The following is a 16329-nucleotide window of genomic DNA, read 5'->3' on the forward strand; positions in this document are numbered from 1 at the left end:
GATGGTGTATAGTAAATATCAAGTAAAAAATTCTAATTCTACTATGATTATTTTGTTATTACCCTTATATTACCTATGATGTAGAAAGACTGCAACAGTCTGATCCTAAAATAAAACTTTAGGTCACCTCTACTTGCCATTTGCAGAAAATCTCTTTTGAGGTACAGTGTTATGGAATATTGAAGGTCTTATTGAATAGCATTCCTGCCTGCTGACTTGCACGATGTCCCTTTTTTTTCTGTTTCAGAATTAGTCTCTATGGAGAGATTTTGAAAACTTTATAGGAAATAGACTGTAGAAAATCAGTACTCACCTACCCATTCCAAATCCCTTAAAGCCACACTAATCACCCTTCAGTTTAAATGATCATTCATCAATTGTACTGCTTTATACAACCTCAGAATTTAATAAGAAGCAATTCATTTATTTTTACTTCTGCCACTAATCCATCATCTATTTTATTTATAATTTAATTTCAAAACACAGTTTTGCCCTTAGTGTATAATCCTATAAATCTGTAAGTCATATTTCACCTACTTGATTTCCTAGAAAGTATCATTTTTAAAGTTTCACAGTAAATTAAGTTGTGCAAAAAACTCATTGCTTCTTTATGATCTCATATCTATGCTATAAATATTTCTGAATATTTCATTTTTACTGCTATGCAAAATGGAATATGAGACTTGACTTACTTTGATATTATGTTCAGTTTTCAGAGAAGGAGTGTGTTTGTGGACTACAAAAACAAAACAATACAATGCTGGTGCTATTTAATAATATACAAAATTGAAGATGTAAGTAGGAATGTGACTGTCACCATTATGGGGACATCAACAACAGCCATGTACTGCAACACACCAGTCTCTGCCTTCCTAGACTATATGGAAGACTACATGGAGGATTGTTTCAAATCTAAGAAAATCTTTCATGGCCACAGTGTCACATAAATGTACTTACAAACTGGGGAAAAGCAGAGGAAAATATGTTAAAGATTAAAAATTTTTTTCAGCCCCTCCTAAAAATACTTAACAGATAATGTATCAAAATTAAATTTAAAATCAGTAGACAGTATCCTAGTTAGTTGCCTTCTTTTCTATCATTTTACTTAGCCCCTCTCTCCCATTTTTAGTTCCAGAACATTTTATAACCACTTTTTAAATAAGCCTTGATAAAGGAAATGGTGTTTAATCAACAAATGACTAGATAGCACCTCATGCAAAAGATTAGATCAAAGAAATTACAATTCTTGCTCATCTGAAATTTAGTGTATAAAATAAAATTTAACATTAACATTAATGGAAATGAAACATCTCCAGGAATTCAATCTATAAAGACAAAATGTTTCTATTTCAGTGGGCAATATATTAAAATTTAAAAATAACTTTGTAGTATTGCAATTTTTTAAATAGATTTTGTTTGAATTCCTTCAAAAAATAAAACAATTTGTTTTCCATAAATTATATATATTTTTTTAACAAAGACTTGTGACTGGGTGAAATAGTTAAGTAGGAGGAGACTCAAAGGGTATTTGTAGAAGAAGAAAGATCTGGAAATAATGTTGTTGATCCAGAACACCTGCCTTCTGCCAGAAAGTGAGAATCACAGGAATTGACTGTCCCATAAATCACCTTTCTATCAAGATATCTGAAGCATAGCAATGGTCATATCCCCTGCTCTCTCCTCTAAGGGCCCCAGTGCTAATATTACAGTATCTCACACCCCTGGTACACCTCAAGAACCAACTAGAACCTACAGTTAATTTCCTTTCATTCTCTTACTATTCTCTACCTTTGCTAATCCAATTCAGAACCCCTTCTGCCCCTCTTAGTCTGTTATGGCTACTATTACAATTGTCATAGACTAGGTGGCTTAAACAGCAGACCCACATTTCTGAGTTCTGGAGGCTGAGAAGTCCCAAGTTCATATACCAGCTTGGTTGAATTCTAGTGAGGACTAACTGGTTTGTAGACATCCATCTTCTCATTGTATCCTCACATGGTAGAAAGCTGAGAAAGGAAATTTCCCTCATGTCTCCTCTTACAAGGGCACCATCTGATCACCATGATTACTGGCCTCATGAATCTTGTAAAGTCTTCACCTCAATACTTTACCTCAAAATTTATATGAATTTTGGGAGAACATAAATATTCAGTCCATGGGAGCCTCCCAAACCCCTGCGCTAGTTCTCTAAAGTTTGTGTGCTAAATACCCTCCTTTAACTGACACAGCCCATTCTCAGATTATTCCATTCCCCGTGATCGAAATTTAAACCAAGTGCATCTTGCTAACAATAAATCATGTTGCAAGCCTCTTAGCTAGAGGTGGTGGTTGTGTTTTCCTTATGCCATCTCAAATGAATACTTCTTAAACTTGAAAGAACAAAAGGAGATAATCAAAAGTTAATGTCTTTGCACTGACCTATAGGATCACTTAAAATGACTGAAAAAGTTTAAATATAAAACGAAATCATGAAATTTTTCATCTCAAGAGAATACCTTTGGCTTTAATGATTTTTTGAAAATTTTCTGTTATCTTCATAATTTTTCAAATGGGCAATATTTGCTTTCATAGTTTAAAGGTTCAGACAGACTAATTGGCTTTTAAAATACTGTAGAAAATCTGTATTAAAATTAATTGTTTAACCCCTGTTGTTGGTATTTTCTAAAATAAGTGCTACCTGTTTATATTTTTGTTTTTCTTGTTCTATTATTACTATTATTTGGAGATGAGGAAGCAGGATGGAAACAAAAAAGAAAGAAGAAGAGGCACTCGCTCCTTCCTGAAATTCATATTTCTTTCTGCGATTGTTTTCCCCTTTCTTAAGTACCTCCTTTAATTGTCCATTCATAACGGGCAGTTAGTAGTACACCACTTTGGTGTCCTAGGAAATTATGTTCTTGAAACAACATGCTAGTATTTGCTTTGCATCAACCTTTCACTTCATAATTTCGACATTCATTGATAGGCCATTACTGAAACTATAGTGTACTATTTTGCGAATTCTTATTACATTTCTATTTTTATTTTATGGTACTAGGGACTGAACCCAAGTTTCACACTTACTAGGCAAGTGTACTACCACTGATCTACCCCAATCATTTTTCTAAATTTTTTCTGTTTATATACACATGACAGTAGAGTGTATTTTGAAATATTATTCATAAAAGGAGTATAATTTAGTATCCCATTCTTAGAGTTGTACATGATGTGAAGTTTCACTGATAGTGTATTCATATATGAACATAGGAAAGTTATGTCTGATTCATTCTATTGTCTTTCCTATTCTCATTCCCACTCCCTTCCCTCATGCCCCTTTGTCTAATCCAATGAAATTCTATTCTTACACCCTCCCCATTACTGTGTGATAGCATCCCCACTAGAGAGAACAATCAGCATTTGGTTATTTGGGATTGGCTTATTTCACCTAGCATGATAGTCTCCAGTTTCATCCATTTGCCAGCAAATGCCATAATTTCATTCATTTTTATGGCAGAGTAATTTACATTGTGTATATATACCACATTTTCTTTATCAATTCATCTGTTGAAGGGCATCACGGTTGGTTCCATAACTTAGATTTTGCAAATTGAGCTGCTATAAACATCGATGTGACTGCATCACTGTAGTTTGCTGATTTTAAGTCCTCTGGGTATACACTGAGGAGTGATACAATTGGGTCAAATGGTGGTTCCATGCCAGGTTTTCTGATGAATCTACATACTGTTTTCCATAGTGGTCGCATCAATTTACAGTCCCACCAGCATTGTATGAATATACCTTTTTCCCCACATCCTTCTTAACATTTATTATTACTTTTATTCTTGATAATTGTCATTGACAGGAGTGAGATGGAATCTCAGTGTAGTTTTAATTTGCATTTTTCTAATTGCTAGAGATAGTAAACATTTTTCATAATATTTTTTACCATTTGTGTTTCTTCTTCTGTGAAATGCCTGTTCAGTTTCTTTGCCCATTTGTTTGGTTATTTATGCTTTTGGTATTAAGTTTTTGAGTCCTTTGTATATCCTGGAGATTAATGCTATATCTGAGGTGAGGTGGCAAAGATTTTCTCCCATTCTGTAGGTGCTTTCTTCACCTTCTTAAATGTTTTCTTTGCTCTGAAGAAGCTTTTTGGTTTGATACCATCCCATTTATTGAATCTCAATTTTACTTCTTGCATTTTAGAAGTCATGTTGAAGAAATCAGTTTCTAAGCTGACACAATGGAGAGTTAGACCTACAGTTTCTTCTAGTAGGTGCAAGGTCTTTGATCTAATGCCTAGGTCCTTAATCCACTTTGAGTTGAGTTTTGTGCACAGTGTGAGATAGGGGTTCAATTTCATTCGACCACATATGGATTTCCAGTTTTCACAGCACCATTTGTTGAAAAGGCTGTCTCTTCTCCAGTGAATGTTCATGATGCTTTTGTCTAGTATGAGATAACTATATTAAGTAGGTTTGCCCCTGTGTATTTCTATTCTGTTTCATTGATCTTTATATCTGTTTTTGTGCCAATACCAGGCTGTTTTGTTACTATAGCTCTGTAGTATAATTTAAGTTCTGGTATTATGATGTCTCCTTCTTCACTTTTCTTGCTAAGGATTACTTTGGCTATTCTGTGCCTCTTATTTTTCCAAGTGAATTTCATGACTGCTTTTTCTATGTCTATGAAGATAATTGGAATTTTTTAATTTATTTTTTTTATTTGTTCTAATTAGTTATACATGACAGTAGAATGCATTTATGCATTTTGATAAATCATACATAAATGGACTATAATTTCTCATTTTTCTGATTGTACCTATTGTAGGATCACATTGATCATGCAGTCTGTACATATTATAGGATTAACATTGGTCATGCAGTCATGTATGTACATGAGGTAATGTGTTTCACCCTACTATCCTTCCTACCCCCATACACCTCTTTGCTCCCTTCTACCTAAAGTAACTCCATTCTTTCCTAGTGCCCCCCCCATTGTGAATTAGCATTCACATATCAGAAAAAACATTTGGCATTTGTTTTATATATATATAAAAACATATATATATACACACAAAAATATATAAAATATATACATATATACATGTATATCATATTTTCTTTATCCATTCATCTGTTGAAGGACACCCAGTTTGGTTCCAAAGTTTAGCTATTGTGAGTTGAACTGCTATGAACATTGATGTGGCTGCATCACTGTTGTATGCTGATTTTAAGTCCTTTGGGGATAAACTGAGGAGTGGGATAGCTGAGTCAAATGGTGGTTCCATTCCAAGTTTCTGAGGAATCTCTATACTTCTTTCTGTAATAGCTGCACCATTTTGCATTCCCACCAGCAATGTATGAGTGTACCTTTTCCCTGCATCCTCCCCAACATTTATTGTTGCTTGTATTCTTGATTATTGCCACTCTGGTTGGAGGGAGATGAAATCTTAGAGTAATTTTGATTTGCATTTCTCTAATTGCTAAAGATGTTGAACATTTTTTCATATATTTGTTGATTGATTGTATATCTTCTTCTGTGAAATGTCTGCTCAGTTCCTTAGCCCATTTATTGATTGAGTTATTTGTAATTTGGGGTTTTTTTAAAAATTTTTTACAGACTGCATTTTGATTCATTGTACACAAATGGGGTACATCATTTTGTTTCTATGGTTGTACACGATGTAGATTCATACTATTCGTGTAAACATACATGTACATAGGGTAATGATGTCTGTCTCATTCCACCATTTTTCATAAGTTTTTTTGAGTTCTTTATATATCCTAGAGATTAATGCTTTATCTGAGGTACATGTGGTAAAGATTTTCTCCCACTCTGTAGGCTCTCTTCACATTGTTTGTTTGCTGAGAAGCTTTTTAGTTTGAATCCATTCCATTAATTGATTCTTTATTTAATTTGTTGTGCTTTAGGGGTCTTGTTTAGAAAGTCAGATCCCAAGCTGATGTGAAGATTTGGGCCTACTTTTTTTTCTATTAGGCACAGGGTCTCCATTCTAGTGCCTAAGTCTTTGATCCACTTTGAGTCGAGTTTCACGCAGGGTGAGACATAGGGTTTTATTTTGTTACATGTGGCTTTCCTTTTTTCCCAGCACCATTTGTTGAATAGGCTACCTTTTCTCCAATGTATAACTTTTGGCACCTATGTCTAGTATGAGACAACTGTATTTGTGTGGGTTTGTCTGTCTTCTATTCTGTACCATTGGAATACGTGTCTGTTTTGGTGCCAATACCATGCTGTTTTTATTACTATAAACCTGTAATATAGTTTGAGGTCTGGTATTGTGATGCCTCCTGCTTCATTTTTCTTGCTAAGGATTGCTTTGGCTATTCTGGGTCTCTTACTTTTTCAAATGAATCTCATGATTGCTTTTTCTAGTTCTATTTAAAAAAAAGTCATTGTGATTTTTAATAGGAATTGCATTAGATTTGTATAATGCTTTTGATAGTATGGTCATTTTGACAATATTAATTCTGCCAATCCAAGAACATGGGAGGTCTTTCCATCATCTAAGGTCTTCTTCAATTTTTTTAATTTATTGTTCTATAGTTTTCATTGTAGAGGTCTTTCAGTTCTTTTGTTAAATTGATTCCAAAGTTTTTGGTTTTTCTTAGGCTTATGAATGGGGTAGTTTTCTTAATTTCTCTTTCAGTGGATTCATTACTGATGTCCAGGAATGCCATCAGCACTCCCAGGAGGAAGACCCCAGGCACAGCCAAACCTGCAGGCACCCAAACAGGGAACCTCCAGGTCCTCGTCAGAGTTATGTATAGGAATGTCTTTGATTTATGGGTATTGATTTTATATTCTGCTCTTTTGCTGAATTCGTTTATGAGTCCCATAAGTTTTCTGGTGGAATTCTTGGTATCTTCTAAATACAGAATCATGTCATCAGCAAACAGCGATAGTTGAGTTCTTCTTAACCTATCTGCATACCTTTTAACTTCTTTCCTCTAATTGCTCTGGCTAGAGTTTCAAGGACAAGGTTGAATTGCAATCTCCAGGTAGCGGCAGTGGTGCTGGTGGTAGCAACGCTGGAGGCAGCAGCCGTGTAGACGCGGAAGCTGTTCCTGGAGAAAAGACCTCCCTTCACCTGCAGAGTGGCATCAAGGGCAGATGCACCCTGAGAGCAGAGCTCTGGGCAGCTGCAACAGCATCTGTGGCAGCAGCGTCTACAGCAGTGGCCATCATTAGAATTTCAATAGGAATTGCATTAAATCCGCATAGGATGGCCATTTTGATAATATTAATTCTGCCTATTTATGAACATGGGAGATCTTTCCATCTTCTAAGGTCTTCTTCAATGTTCTGTAGTCTTTACTGTAGAGTTCTTTCACCTCTTTTATTAGATTGATTCCCAAGTTTTGGGGATTTTGTTTGTTTTTGAGGCTATTATAAATGGGATAGTTTTCCTTATTTCTCTTTTAGCTACTCTGTCATTGATGTATTGGAATTCAATGGAATACAATTGATTTATGGGTGTTAATTTTATATCCTGCTACTTTACTGAATGCATTTTTGAGTTCTAGAAATTTTCTGGTGGAGTTTTATTGGGTCTTCTAAATATAGAATCATGTCATTGGTAAATAGGAATAGTTTGAGTTCTTCTTTTCCTTTTCATATCCCTTTAATTTCTTTCTTTTGCCTAATTGCTCTGGCTAGAGTTTCAAGGACTATGCTGGGTAGAAGTCATATCCAGCCATTTTTTAATTTTATTTTGAGACAAGAGCTTACTAAATTGCCAAGTCTGTAGTTGGAATCAGAAGTGTATTGAGATTATACTGGGAAAAATAGACATTTTCTAAGTATTTATTTCTTCATTATTTAGCATAATTTTTCCACATATATATGTATATACATTACATATATGCTTATTGTATACACACACATATACTTTATTTACTTATAGTCTAGTTTCCTGACATAACACTTTTCAAAGTAAAGACAGAATAATAACAACTCAGTTGAAGACAGAGGATATGGTAACCTCAGAGACCATTTTTAGTTTACTATTGGTGTTTCTCTGTTTTATCATTAATAGTTCTCTTGATTTTTTAATATATTGAATTAGGATTTTCTTATCTACTAACAAAATGAGTATATAATGAGTCCAAAATTTATACTCCATTGTGTCTCAAAAACAAAAAAAATATTTTGAAAGACAGCTAATGGTTATTTTTCTTGGCTGAACAACTCCTAGAGTTTGTGGGAAATGTCATCTTTCTTTGTTGTATGAACAAATAAGGAATTGGTAAAAACTGTTTTTCCTTATTCTTTCATTTTATTTCCTAGAGAACTTGGAAATGTCTCCTATTACTAGATTGGGTTCTATTTAATAAATTATAGGTAGATTTGAAATTGTTACTTCTTGGAATAAATTTGCCCCATATAACCTAAAAACAATGCTCATAAATGTATACATTTATTAATAATGATATATTACAGAAATGATTAATAATAATGTCCTATAAATAATAACACTTAGAATGGTCAAAAGAGTTATAAAATTTTTTCATATTTCCTAACCATAGTCTCATATTGTCACTGCTAAAGAGTCAAAGAAAATACTATGTATATTCTGAAAGCTATAGTGTTCCATAGGTCCAGATTATTTCAATCATATATATCCAATGTGCTTCAGAGAGATCAGAAGGAATCTTCAAGGATTTGAAGGAACTGGAAAGGAATAAGCTAATTCAGATAAGCCCTTGAAGGGGAACATAAATGGTAATTAGAGGAAAATTTATTGCTCTCCCTAGTCATGTGGGGGAGAGAAAGTTACCAACCACAGTAAGAAACATTATCCAAGAAACTCCGCAGTATAATTAGTTCACCAGAGAATGTAAACACATTTCTTTATCATGAGTAGTAAATGTAAAATCTTTATAGTAGAACTTTCTGGACTGAGGTGAGTTATTTACAGAAGGAGGCTGGCAAGCAGGTAAAAAAAAATATTTCAACTGTCCATTGCATATTTATTAGTTAAATCATTGGAGATTTGTTTCCCCAAGAGAATTATGAATCCTACTGAAAATTATGGTTTGTGAGAGTTTCTCTCCTTGAAGATGCCTTTTTTCAATTACAGTACATTCCACCTTTAATTGGCCTCATCTTTTCTTTGATTCACAATTATACCTAATATAGATCTGCCTAATATACTAATAAAACCCAACCTTCTTTTTACTTTTATTTGGTATATATGGTTTTATATTTTAATGCACTCAAAGATATTCAATATATTTTAATTTAAGACCTATGTATGCAATATCCTCTTCTAGAGAAAACTTCTCTGCCCCAAATTTATACAAAATACACACTGATGCTTACTTTTAATACTCTTTGTCTTCAATTTTCCCTTCTTTTTGTTTCCTCTATCTGAAACTGCTTCAGGTTTAAGGAGTTCATTCAAAGCAAGCATTATTGGCATTATTGTTTCTTCCCCACTGAGGCCATCTATGAATAATATTTCCCAGATTTTGCAACAACTGTCATATGTAAGCAAACATCTTGAAGACAAGCAGAGGAAAACAGGCCAATGTACTAGAACTCAGAACTACTGACAGAAGCAACATTCATATTTACTGTATTCATTAAACAAATTCAACCAACTTTCTTTAAAATTATTTGAAAATCCATATAGAGGGTAGAATACATATCACAAATATATTGCTAAAGGTATTTTTACAAAGTTAACATACCCTGATAACCAGTTGTGCTCAGTCCAGGAAATATTTCTCCTAGCCACTGAATTTCAAAAAATAAGCATTATTGCCTCACTTCCATGTTACTTCTATTTAAAAGAAATTAATGTAAATAGAATTATTACTATGCACTCCTTTGTATTTTGCTCCCTTTGCTCAATATTCTGTTTTAAAATTTATCCATGCTGTTTCATGTAATGATAGTTTATTCTAACTAAATATTATCCATCATCAAATATATCACAACTTAGTAATTTATTGATAGATCTGAATAATTTTCATCTTGGGGCTATTACAAATAATATTGCTATGAATATATTTATATATGTTTTAGGTAGATATGTAGGTAGAAAAATTACTGGCTTATAGAATATAAATCTATTCATCAACATAAATGAATACCACAAAATAGTTTTCAAGAGCATTTGTACAAAAGGACCCTTCATGTTCTTCATCTCTTATGACTAATAAATTCTTGCTAGATCTGACTCTGACAGACATGATTACAAATACAGTGCAAAAATATAAATATATAATCACCTAAAGGCACTGAAGAATAAACAGAAGTAGGTAGAGTCTGCAAGGTAGTTGATACTTTGTAGGGAATGAAGACAAATAAGCAAATAACTTGTATTTCAGTCTAAGGATAGACTGAAATTAATACTGTACAGAGTAACTACAACTGATGTAAATTCTGTAATATTTTAGACCCAATTAATCAGGAAACATAGTTTGATGAAAAAACAGCTACTAGAAAGTTAGGGGAGATCTCCCAAATCTGACTGATTCCATGGACATCCTTCAAGGTCCCTTATTAAAAATAACAGAAGTTTGAACTTTTAGCTTGAGTGAAACTAAGTATATTGCCAACTAAAATCAAACAAGATAAATAAAAATAATTCCTTGGAAGATTGTAACCAAATCTGCCATTGCTACAATTTAACATTTACAATGTTCAAAACTCAATCCAAAGTTATTCAATACATAAAAAAGCAGGAAAATGTAACAAATTCTGAAGAGAAAGAGGATGACAAAGACCAACCTAAAGAGAGCTATGTAGGGAAACAAGCAGATTTTAAAGTAGTTATTAAAACTTTTTCCAGTGATACAAAGGATCAAAATAAATTGAAAGATGAGAAATCTCAGCAGAGAAATAGTAACTATGAAAAATTTAAATTATAGTAAATGCAAATGAAATATTTGAAATAAATAGGTAACATTAACAACATAATGAAGATGGTAAAATTACTATGACTGGGAACATAGCTTAATGGAGGAGAGCTTGTCTGCCATGGGCCAGACACTGGATTAGCGCTCTAAAACTGAAGGGGAAAAAAAGATAGAAAGAGCTTAAAGATAAATCAATACAAACTGTAAAAAATGAGTAGAAATACTGAAAAATACTGAATAGAGTCTCAGATTTGTGGGACAGTATTAAAAGGCTATCATATGTATAATTGGAGTCTGACACAGTATAGTACAGTACAGTACACAAGTACTGTAAATATTTTTTAAAAGCCTTTCTAGAAACATAATATTAGCCAAAAATGAAAGATTATAAGAAAAAACTTGAAGATAAATAAATGATGCATTATATACAGGGGAACAATGTCTCAAATAACAAGTAACTTCTCATCACAAAATGAAACACTTTCAAAATCAGAGAGAAAAATCCTGTCATCCACAATTTATATCCAAGAAAATATTCTTTGGGGATGAAGGAAAAACTAACATTTGCAGATAATTTGTAATCAATATTTACAAAAAGAACTGGTCTATAAAAATGAATAAAATAAATAAAGAATAAATGGAAAAATAAAAACAAACTTTGCCAAATGAAAACTCATGACTTCAAGAAGAAATAAAGAGCGCTGAGAAAGATAAATATCCAAGTATAGAAGCTTTCTTTTAAATTACTTTAAAATATGGAGAAATATTTATAGTGAAAATCTTAATATTTAAAATGATTTTACAAAATGCAAATTAAAACAAACATTTATCATTATCTTTTGAAAATTTAAGTGTTCTTATTTATAAAGATGTAACTACAATAACATCAAAAATGTTTAGTTGGTTAGTGTTGATAAATTATTGTAAGATCTAAACTTGAGAATTATTTTTCACTGCCGGAATCTTTTCCAGTTTCTCCTTTAGCCTCAAGCAATATTTCTATGCTTTAAAAAATTCTACTTGACAAAAAAATAGTCAATTCCACAATAAATCCAAGCAAAGTTGTTGAATGAATAAATATTTCTTCTAGTGGGAATATTGTTATTCTTTTGAAACATCACAGAGCAAAAAAGATGCTTATTTAACACAATAGAATCACTCTAATTGGGTGGAATTTCAAGTACTGAAATGGGTAGTTGGTCATTCTAGTGGGAATGTGGTCCAGATACATTCTGGCCTTACCTAATATACCTCACGTCATATCTATAAATGCCTACATACATACACTGACCTTCAGAATGTCCAAGAATATAATTTCCAAAATGCATTTTTTTCTTCTTCTAAAATGTAAGCAATATTTAGGATTTTTAATATGCTGTATATACTAAGTAGAAAATACTAAAGATACAAATTTTTAATCTGTTTTCCCAGACCACACAATTTTTAAATGAGATTATTATAAAATAAGGTTTTGTATATTGATTTATTCAAGATGAACATAAAGCCCTTTACTTTAGAGGAGTCCATTCCTACATGTGAGAAGTTTCTGAATTCTTATATAACAACTTTTTCCAAAAATCAATAAAATAAGCAATAGATAATATTGAAAATATCACACATTCTGTATTCATTTTATCAGTAATTTTAAACTTATAATGACTTGACATGATTTTTCAACCTTATGATGGTGCGAAAGCAATACTCATTCAATAAATGCTTCAAATTTTGAATTTGGATCATTTCTCAGTCTAGCAATGTGGTAAGATAGCCTCTCATGGTTTCAGGGCAGTGGCAGCTCAGCACAGCTCCCAGTCAGCAAAGCAATCACAAAGTTAAACAAATGATATAATCTACAGACTACTGTGGGGCTAAGCTATGATGTTCTGTAGGAGAGGTGTATTAAATGCATTTCACCCTATATTTTCAATTTACCATGTGTTTATCAGAACCTAACCCCATCATAAGTTGAGAAGCATCTTGTATAATATTTTTCTTTTTCTATATTCTCAGCAAAATTAGATGTTATTTTATGAAGTCTGTGTGAGAAAAGGCAGAATCAATGAAAAATTAAAGATGCAAAAAGGAATTTGTATAAAATCAGTAACCAGGATAGAAAATAGTCCCAAGCTAAGGCATATTATATCAGAAAAATCAAACTTTAACTTTTTTAATAATCAGGTCAAGGAACAGCACTGTCTACTTCTGATATTGCTATAGCAGGCAATCAAGTAAAATTTAACCATAAGATTCAAGCTCCACTCAAAGTTTTGACTAAATTAATACAGAAAGGATAATTTCCTTTTGGTCCTTGCTGCTCTTTGTCTAATAGTAGTAGATGATACAATGCCTTTAGCACATTAAAGCATTCATTTCTTAGGCTATCTTCTTCATTATGTAGATACTAGCCACATCAGGCTATATAAATTTAAATTTAAATGAATTAAGATTAAATAAAATTTAATATTTAGTTCTTCCATCACAGTAGCAATGTTGTTTTAAAGTTCATTAACCACTGTGACAGTAGTTGTAATATTAGCATGTTTTAGAACAACTCCACCATCACATGAATTCCTTTTGGACAGCACTGCCTTACAAAGCAAATTTCAACAAAGAGTGTTGAACTAAGAAAACTAAATTACGTATTTCTCTTCTCTCTGTGACTTTTTTCAGTAGAAATATTTATCGGGTACCTATTATGTACAAGGTGCTATTTCAAACATGCCTCAAAGTAGCAAAAAGAATTCTCTGCCATTATAGCTTTGACCTTCCAGCAGGAGAAACAATACAGAAACATTGAAACAACTACATGAAAAAGGGATTTGTCCCTAAGTACCATGTAGTGAGATAAGACAATGCACTGGAGAGTGACGAGGGAAAGCACAGGGTAGGGTGACAGGAGATGCCTTCTAATATTGAAAGGTGGAGGAATCTCTTCAGGGGTTACATTTGGAATGAATCCTCAGTGACAAAAGAAGCTACCATACAAAGATCCCCTGAGAGAAGGAAGAGCTTTTGCAAATGCTCTCAGGCAGGGGCAGTCTTGGCCCATTCTAAATTGCCTGTGGGCTCACATGGTTAAAGGGTAAGGAAACAGAATAGTACAGAATCGAGTAAAAAAATAAGCAGAGCCAGCTCATTCAGGTTCTCATAGGATATTGTAAGACTATTTAAAAAAAATAGAAGTATAGTAGAAAGCCATTGAAACATTTCCAGCAGGGCCATGATGAAATTGACTAAAGCTCAGAGACATTCAGACGTAAATTCCTTAAATAACATAATTCTTAAGTTATTTTTCAGGAAATGCCTCCAGAAACCACTGCAAGGTGGCTTGAAACCAGCTTTTCAAGAATAGACATGTGTAGAAGAAGCAAGCTTCTCCAATCAATGACCTTCGGACATCACAGACTCAAATATCTAATGTAGAATACGGCAATCCACTTCCCCCCAACAAAAACATGCAAACTATAAAAAGACATGATAATCACCTATGTCTGTGCAAAGAACCCTAAAATTTCCCCTTCTTATCATCAAATCAACAAGAATCTTCTCTCCTCACCCTTCCTATAAATTCATTCCAATACCAAAGGATCAGGGAAGTCGACTCCTGACCTTCTTTCAATAAAGCTCCTTCTTGCAAAAATCAGGACTCTAGTATCAGTTTCTCTGCACATTGGACAATGAACCCTGCCTTGGTATCAATGATATGATTTAAATGATGGTTTTCATAGTTATATGTGAACTTTATCCTTTTATTAAAGGACATGGGTTAATTACTTAGATATGTACTTGTTTTATTCCTAAAACTGTTATAAAGACATAGCTACAGAGCTAGTCTTCTAACGGTCAACCCTGATAGGAGTTTCATAATGTCCCTCAAATCCTCCCAGAACCACAGAAATATCTTTGGAAGTACAAGATTGGTGTTATTAATAGAAAATTACTACCCATTCTACCACTTTCTAGTTGTATGTTGCATACACTATAAAACATCCATAAACCTATTTTTCTCAACTGCAAAAGATTAGGAAATCTAGTGTGCTTTGTGAAATTAAGTATTTTTAGACAGTTTTATCAAATCTTCATCAATGTTCCCTCATGTTCTGGGTTAATTTTTGATGAACGACTAAAACAGGTTAGTAGAGCTAAGTCTAGTAATGTATATAAGTGCTAGCCAATATAAATAAACCTAACAAAAAGCTATCTAACTCGCTCTCTCTGCTGCTGTAGCTGGACCCTTCGCCACCACTCAGCATCTGCACATCCCCTACAATGGCTTAAACAGCAATGGCCTACAAGGAAAAAATGAAGGAGCTATCCATGCTGTCACTGATCTGCTCTCACTTCTACCCAGAACCTCCCATCATCAACATCTACACTTACGATGATATGGAAGTGAAGCAAATCAACAAACATGCCTCTGGCCAGGCTTCTGAGCTGATCTTAAAGCCACCATCTCCTATCAGAAACCCCTCGAACTTTAGCTTCTCCAAAGAAGAAAGACCTGTCCCTGAAGGAGATCCAGAAAAAAAAACTGGAGGCTGCAGAGGAAAGAACAACGTCTCAGGAGGCCCAGGTGCTGAAACAATTGGTAGTGAAGCGGGAGCATGAGCAGGAAGTCCTTCAGAAGGCTTTGGAAAGAACAACTTCAGCTGAAAATCTGATCCTGAAAATGGAACAAATTAAGGAAAACCGTGAGACTCATCTAGCTGCTTTTATGGAACGTCTGCAGGAAAAGGAGAGGCATGCCACAGAGGTGCACAGGAACGAGGAACTCCAGGTAGAACTGTCTAGATGAAGCGATGGAGGGTATGGCACGCCCCTCTGATAGTAAATCCCCCTGCCTATATTATAATGGATCATGCAATATCAGTATGGGAAATGTATGCCATGGTGTAAAAAGAACTCATTATAAAAAACAAAAATCAGGGGCTGGGGAGATAACTCGGTAGGTAGAGTGCTTACCTTGCAAGCACAAGGCCCTGGGTTCGATCCCCAGCACCCAAAAAAAAAAAAAAACAGAATCACAAATTTTAACAAAGTCAATGCAGTCTCTCTGCAGAATGTTTTGCTTGATGTTTAAAAAATTCCTTGGATTTTATTTTGTAAATACTTACATTTTTTCTAAAAAAAAAATACAAGTATTACATTATGCAAGTTATTTCATAATCTTACATGTCCTATAACAGGCTTTTGATGTTGTGTCTCTCCACTCAAATGGATTTGCAAGGTCTGTTCTTATTGAAGCTCCCCATGTCTAACTCCATTCCCTCCCCCTTTTCATTCTAACAGAAAAAATGAGGTCAGTAGACAGTCTATGGTGCTAGAAACCCACCATTGCCTTATGACCTGGGTGACTTTGGAGTCTCTGAGTTTGACCAAGACCATACCTAGACCACAGGTATTGACTCCATATGAACCTCCACATTTGTTTGCTCATAATCTACTTACTGCCTAGAAA

At 33.7% G+C, this 16329-nt stretch overlaps 1 pseudogene; it reads left to right on the plus strand.

Moving 5' to 3' along the window:
• Window positions 1–15140: 15140 nt before the first annotated feature.
• On the plus strand, window positions 15141–15666 carry LOC124994261 (stathmin-2-like; annotated as a pseudogene).
• The last annotated feature ends 663 nt before the right edge of the window (window positions 15667–16329 follow it).

This window comes from Sciurus carolinensis, chromosome 10, assembly GCF_902686445.1.
Source record: "Sciurus carolinensis chromosome 10, mSciCar1.2, whole genome shotgun sequence".
Taxonomy (NCBI): Eukaryota; Metazoa; Chordata; class Mammalia; order Rodentia; family Sciuridae; genus Sciurus; species Sciurus carolinensis.